The following is a 7,128-nucleotide window of genomic DNA, read 5'->3' as shown; positions in this document are numbered from 1 at the left end:
CTCTATTCCTAGAAAGCATACTAACATACAAAGGTAAGAGTCAGTCTAATTCTCCACCCATTTTTGTCTCTGTTGCCATCCAGCGCTTGTAGGTGGCCCCTGGAATGTTCCAGTGGTACCTCGGGTTACATACACTTCAGGTTACAGACTCCGCTAACCTAGAAATAGTACCTCGGGTTAAGAACTTTGCTTCAGGATGAGAACAGAAATCGTGGCGACAACAGAAGGCCCCATTAGCTAAAGTGGTGCTTCAGGTTAAGAACAGTTTCAGGTTAAGAACAGACCTCCGGAACGAATTAAGTACTTAACCCGAGGTACCACTGTATTAACAAATGATTGCAGGCTAGTCCAGTCCAGTCCGTTGCCTGTGGGGAAGGGAACAAGCAAGTTCACACTGAAATGTCCTGTTCTTTTTCCTTCCTGCTTGCCGCCATTGACACATTTGGGTTATTATGATCTTTCTATTTGAGGGAGATTGTTTGTTTGTTGCAGTCGTATATACTATCTTTCGGCAAAGGCACACAAGGCAGCTAACCATTTTAGAATAGTACGACAAACAAATAGTCCAAAATATAGAATAAGAAGTGTTCTCTCAGGCTTACTGATGTGCTTGCTCTTCAGGAGCTGATAGGTATATGACCCTAACTATATATATATATATATGCAGGTTTTGGTGTCTTCGGGTGTCTTCCCGTGTAAGAGTCGGGGTGTCTGTGCGACGTTTCGACGAGGTCTCACTCGTCATCTTCAGTGGAAGGTTTCCTCCCCGTAGAGGTGAGATATTTGCTTTCGTAGATTTTCACGGGTACAGGAATGCAGGTTTTGGTGTCTTCGGGTGTCTTCCCGTGTAAGAGTCGGGGTGTCTGTGCGACGTTTCGACGAGGTCTCACTCGTCATCTTCAGGCTGGTGCTTTTGGCTTCTGTTCCAGTAACAAGAAGCCAAAAGCACCAGCCTGAAGATGACGAGTGAGACCTCGTCGAAACGTCGCACAGACACCCCGACTCTTACACGGGAAGACACCCGAAGACACCAAAACCTGCATATATATATATATATATATATATATATATATATATATATACACACACACACACACACACACACACAGTGGCGTAGCATGGGTTGTCAGCACCCGGGGCAAGGCAAGTAATTTGCGCCCCCTAACCCTAACCCCCAGATGTTGCGCCCGGTGCGGCCGGCCCCCCTGCACCCCCCACGCTACGCCACTGCACATGCACACACATTCATAAAAACTGAAAACATAGCTCACCTATCACAGGAAGAAATTTCTCTTCTGCATACGCCTTGTAGCATAAAAAAAAAAAAGTTTTCAGGGAGACAACCAGAGATTTTTCCTCAGAGGCTTGGTTAATTTCATTGTACACAGGTTGTACATTGACAATAAAGGTATCATTATTAACGTTATCATTTATTGAAAGATTATCCCAGTTATTGAACTGGGACATATGAGTTCAAAGGTACCCTGGGCCTAGGTTGTTCCTTGTCCTGGGCTTCCTGGCTTCTGCTTTTTCTGCCTTCCCTCAGGTCACACAGCTGTTGTTGTTTTTTTTAAATCAGCCCCAATAAAAGCAGGGCTGAGTCTGCTCCAACTGTTCTCTCAGGCCATTGATGGTTTTGCCGGAAGCTGGCAGTTATGTGCTGCCTGCCCTGGTCTTATCCTTCTCTCAGGGCACACAGGTTTTATACAAAACAAACACACCTCAGTTTCAATCAATATTGTTTAGAAGATGTCCTCTGAGGAAGACAGGAACAGCAAGAGACGGATTCTTCCCATAATATCTCCTGCTGAAATCATTCTTGTTTAGAGAAGCCTACCCAGTTGTTTAGAAAGCTGAAGTAAATTTAATCTGGTTTAGTATTTTAACTTCTTTTTATGTTTTAAAGAAGGGCTGTAAATTTTTGTCGATTTTCCTGTATTATCGGATATATATATATATATATATACACACACACACACACACACACACACACACTGGTACCTCGGGTTACATACGCTTCAGGTTACATACGCTTCAGGTTGCAGACTCCGCTATCCCAGAAATAGTACCTCAGGTTAAGAACTTTGCTTCAGGATGAGAACAGAAATCGTGCAGCGATGGCAGCTGGAGGCCCCATTAGCTAAAGTGGGTGCTTCAGGTTAAGAACAATTTCAGGTTAAGAACAGACCTCCGGAACGAATTAAGTACTTAACCCGAGGTACCACTGTACACACACACACACACACACACACACACATATATATATATGCATGCATACATACACACACACACACACACACACACACCACAGTGAGGATTTTTTATTTTTTAAGCTGTGTATATGTTTCATGAAACTAAATAAATAAATAAATAGCATTTCCCCAACAAGCCAAGGTAGAAAAGGAAATATGCCAGATTGGTTATAGTAGCTCTGGCTTCATTGCCGGAATCCTCCATTCTTCTGGTGAATAAAAATAAAAAAACAGCTTTCTGGAGCTGTCCAACCAGTATATATTTTTTTTCCTTTGTTAGTTGCATCAGTCCAACTTTGCTTCACCTTTGCCTCACAAGACTTAAATATGCTGTTAGGTGTATCACCAGGTGTATTCCTGGGCGTGGAAGTGGGAACACCCGCCAGCAGTTGAAACAACTTTTGACCTAGAATACTTAGCAGGGAGCTCCCTGACATTCTTTTTCTTCTTCTTTTTTTTCTTTTTGCTCTCCAGGAGGCAAATGCAGGGCGGGGTAGATTTACCCCAAGCTTGTTTGTCTTTACCTAATGAGCCACCAACATTTGAAGACCCCTGTCCACAGCGGATCCATTGGCCTGAGAGTAGATGGAAGAATGGCCAGCGTATTCTAAAAGCGGCAGACGGAACTAGGATGGGTGAGGGGTTGTTTATGATATGCAATGGTGACTCGGCTAAGGCTGCACCATAAAAGGGAAATGGATGCCAACAAAAAATTAGGAATCTCATCTCCAAAAAAAAAGGGGGGGGTATCTTTGTGCACTCGGGATTTAGATAAGTTTAGATAGTATAAACATTCAGCAGATGTTTGATTACAAAAGAGGGCCACAGTTACTAACAGCATGCTACTATAGCATAGTGAATTAAGATTACCAATGCTATACATACTTATCTGGGAATATGCCCCATTGAGTGTAATAATATTTACTTCTGAGTATAATAATCATAATTTATTACTTATACTCTGCCCACCTAGCCGGGCTTCCCCAGCCACTCTGGGCAGCTCCCAACAGAATATTTAAAGCATGATAAAACATCAAACATTAAAAACTTCCATTATTATTATTATTATGAGTAGGCATGCACAGGAAAACACTAAATTGTGAACCAGGAAGCCCCAAGTTCAAATGCTTAGCTCTGGCATAGAAGGTGAGCTAGACAAATCTTAGCACGCTGACATAATCTGCAATGTGGCCTGATAAAACTGATCTACCTTACAACATCGTTGTAAAAATTTTTTTTAAAAAAAATGTTTATATGCCCTTTAAACACTCTTAAGGCTGAAATAGTGCACACATTCATTTGGGAAAAAGCCATGTTGAATCCAATGGGATTTACTTCTGAGTAAACATGTACAGAATCGGTACAATTTAAATGAAAATAAAAAGATGATGAAGATGATGGGAACCATAATTTCACACCCAGACCCGCCACACAGCCATGAGCTGCAATCCAGTTCTGTACTTACAGAGTCATTCTGCACTGACACACAACAACATGCAACTTGTGCCCACACACACACACACACCCCAATTGGTATATATATTATCAAGAATGTAATGCAGACACAGCTAACAGGCAATGTCTGTACCAAGTGACAGCTACTTGGTACCTGCTAATATTAACATTTTATTGAGTTGTGCTGTAAAAGGTAGGAAGATATTGATAAGCACTGATAAGACATTCCCTGTGTATAGTTTCTTTATTTGGTTCATAAAATTTATACACCACTTGATTGTAAAAAAAAAAAAAAATATGAATCAGGTTATAGTTTATGGGATATTTTGCAATTACTTTATACTGATGGCATAGGGAAATAAACATTTTTATAATAATAATAATAATGAATGCACTAGTTTACCACTAGGTGCGTGACACTCTGATGATGACTGCAATGTGAGAAAGAGATGAGGCTGGAAGGGATGAGGGGAATGTGAACAAAGAGGCGAGAGTAGGCAGCAACATTGGCTAGCACAAACTCCCCTCTTCTTTCATTCTTGTGTTCCATGCTTTTCGTGTAACGAGCCTTTGTGAGGGGTCTCTGTGTTGGCTACGAATTCTATACAGCACCTAGTGCCTATTAGACACTTTATAAATAATAAATGATGGTGATGATACTTCCAGGAAAATGTTCCACATTCTTAACCATTCTTTTGAAGGTCTCTCTTGCTATATACAGTGCCTTTGATTGTTCCTAGAGTGTGCTCCAGTCATTCATACTTAAGCATAGCTTATATTTCCATTTCTATAATACAGCATGGGACGCAGGTGGCGCTGTGGGTTAAACCACAGAGCCTAGGACTTGCTGATCAGAAGGTCGGCGGTTCGAATCCCCGTGATGGGATGAGCTCCCATTGCTCAGTCCCTGCTCCTGCCCACCTAGCAGTTTGAAAGCACGTCAAAGTGCAAGTAGATAAATAGGTACTGCTCTGGCGGGAAGGTAAACGGCATTTCCGTGCGCTGCTCTGGTTCTCCAGAAGCGGATTAGTTATGCTGGCCACATGACCCATTATTGGCCATTTATTGGCTCCCTCGGCCAATAAAGTGAGATGAGCGCCGCAACCCCAGAGTCAGTCACGACTGGACCTAATGGTCAGGGGTCCCTTTACATTTTTATAATACAGCATTCTGGCTTTCATAATGAGTGATCTTGTGGCCCAGGGTTGTTACTGTATTATTATTATTATTTAGTCTTCAGCAAATATCCATTAGGTTAAGAAGTGAGTGCTTAGCTTGGAAAAGTGTTCCCTTCCACTTCATGCACAGATTCTAAAATTAAGACCAACAAGGAGCTGGAGGTGTCAGCCAATATCTATGTCAAGTGAATTAGATTGACGCTGTCTGTCATCACCCACATGTGCACAATTGATGATATGTCTAATTAACAATATATTTAATAGTCTGTTTCACTGAATGTTTATGCTGTAAGTATATATTTAAAGAAATATATCACAAGATGTCAGAGCAGCCTCCAAAGCAGCTTTTTAATAATGAAAATGGAAGGCATGCTTTTAATAAAAGGAACCATTAAGTCCTAGTGCTAATAAGCAAAGGCCCTAATATCTTAGAATTAGAGTTATGCAAATTTTAGCTTAGAAAAGCAATGCCTGACTAGATAGATGTATAATAGAATCATTTGAATGTGATGACAGGCAGGAAGAAAATGAACTTGGTCTTTCTCCAAACTTGGGAGTCAATGAGCCAAATTAACAAAAGTACTTTTTTAAAATGGAAGGAAATATGCTTCCATCCAATGTGAATTAACTATTGATCTTTGAGGGTGGGAAATAGACCAAACCTACTGAAATTTGCCCACTGATTGAACAAAATGGTTGGTAGGAGGGATTTCTCAATCTCAGATTGTCACTGAAGAACATCTAATTTATTTATGTTTCCTTTGAAGTGATTACTCTTTAGATTAGTGGCAAAAGCAGAATGAAGAGCTAGACAGAACATTGGCCAGTCCATTATAGCAGTGATCCAACTAGACTGGCGTGCCTCTGTCATACACTGGAGTCAAAGTGAACTATATTGTAACCTGAGAGATTGCTCACTTATGGACCTCCAATGTATCCAATTCAGTTATCATGTTGGAGTTTCTTCTGATTTTCTGTGCACATCAGGAGCATGAACTGAACGCAGCCGTACACCCAAGAGAACAGTATGTACCCAGCTACTTTTGTGCATTTGTGTTAGGCTGTGTTGGTTAGCACTGTTTTCTATTAAATGCACCTAAAACAGGTAAATGGTGGGCCATTATTATTAAAGCAGTGTACATTTACATTGAATATAAATAAGGAAAGCATTCCAATACGACATTTGAAAGCTGGATACCTCTATATGGCATAGCCAGTCTAAATTAATTTAGATTAAAAGGGAAAAAAACTACAGGAAGCAGTGTTACAACTCAGGAAACAAAAAAACAAAACAAAAACAGAGATAAATGGTTGTGTGTCTTTTGGAGATGTTCTGCCTTTATAAGCAGCTTCTTTTAAATGGCCTCTTCTGGATCAAACATCTTTAAGAGGTTTCATAACAGCCAAATTTATTTTTGTCAGTGCTGTGGCAACTAATGGCCTATTAGATGCAGTCCTAAGAAAGTATTTAGAATTCATCTTGCTCCTTTACGGTGTCTGTTGTTCTTCAGTCCAGTTTTGAAAACTAGGGGCAGGGCAGAGGGAAGGGGAAGCATTTTGTAAGGATAATGGCATCATAGGAAGTTTCTGCGCTAATGACATTTAATGTAAATGTAAATTTTGAGTTTTACCTAGCAGGAGGCATGCACATGACTGACAGATGTTTTGTTTGTTGAGGTCCTTTTGCAACAGATGTTCCTTTGAGTGGTGGAGCCCAATCGTGCACTGTTCCCGGCAGTCTGCAGCGTTTTATGGGCAAAATTGGATGTAACAATATATTCAGTGCCTGCAGGCCCAGTGCTGTGTCCACAACATAGTCATCAAAATAATGCACCATTTTTAATGGACACACCTAAAGGTCTGTATGAAATGAAATTAGAGGGGGACAAGTAACTGAGATGAGCACTGCGATTGCCTTAAGACAGCCTTCCTCAACTTGTTGCCCTCCAAGTGCTTTGGACTAAAACATCTGAAGAGTGTCAGGTTGGCAAGTGCTGTCTTAGTTTGTTCTAGATTAAAACCATGGGTGTTGACTTTGTGGGGAATTTCACCCTCTGGTTTCTGCAAAGACAATAATTCACTGAAGAGTCCATGGTTAAAACCTATTCCAAAATCTTCCTTTAGAAACTTATTAGCTGTGTATATATTGTTATGCCAGTGAAGTGGAAGTCCAAACCTGTTTTCAGGATAGCTTTAAGTGCTAATTCATTGTTGTTTTCTCATTCTCTCCTCCCATCCTCCCA

The 7,128-nt window shown here is 40.8% G+C and overlaps 1 protein-coding gene across 1 annotated transcript in view; it reads left to right on the top strand.

Moving 5' to 3' along the window:
- The first annotated feature begins 6,476 nt into the window (after window positions 1–6,476).
- ABCC3 (ATP binding cassette subfamily C member 3) overlaps window positions 6,477–7,128 on the top strand; it is a 74,526-nt gene continuing 73,874 nt past the window's right edge. Inside the window, exon 1 of the mRNA XM_082211017.1 lies at window positions 6,477–6,743. The gene's annotated coding sequence lies outside the window, so the exon portion shown is untranslated. The remainder of the gene's footprint in view (window positions 6,744–7,128) is intronic.

This window comes from Podarcis vaucheri (genome assembly GCF_965113315.1).
Source record: "Podarcis vaucheri genome assembly, chromosome: 2".
Classification (NCBI taxonomy): Eukaryota; Metazoa; Chordata; class Lepidosauria; order Squamata; family Lacertidae; genus Podarcis; species Podarcis vaucheri.
The sequence above is the reverse complement of the archived record's forward strand: the minus strand, read 5'-3'. Positions and strand labels throughout refer to the sequence as shown.